The sequence below is a fragment of the Corvus brachyrhynchos genome, unplaced genomic scaffold, assembly GCF_000691975.1.
Source record: "Corvus brachyrhynchos isolate BGI_N302 unplaced genomic scaffold, ASM69197v1 scaffold21, whole genome shotgun sequence".
Classification (NCBI taxonomy): domain Eukaryota; kingdom Metazoa; phylum Chordata; class Aves; order Passeriformes; family Corvidae; genus Corvus; species Corvus brachyrhynchos.
In genome coordinates, this window is record NW_008236924.1 from 990,661 (window position 1) to 991,006 (window position 346).

Genomic DNA, 346 nt, shown 5'->3' on the forward strand with positions numbered 1-346 from the left:
TTTTTCTCCCTGGTGTTATTTCTTTATGAAGAGCTCCATAAAATCCTCGTCAGAGAAAGTTGCTGGCTTCTCCTCTGCTCCAGCCCTGCGCCTGCCCGGCTATCCAGACGGCTCGCTCGGGATACGAGGATCCTTGTCTTTAAACTCCTGCGGAAGAGGGTGCTAAAGTTCAAGCCCAGGGGTGCCGAGCTCTCCTCCTCACTCTCCGGGCAAGGGCCGCCCTCTCCTTTTCCCAACCTCCGCTCCAAGGCAGACTCCCAACATCTGCCCAGGACGTGGTCTAAGCCGCCAGGTTTATGGGGAGCTGCCGGCTCGGCCCCTCCCAGCTCCGCAGCTCCCGCACAAA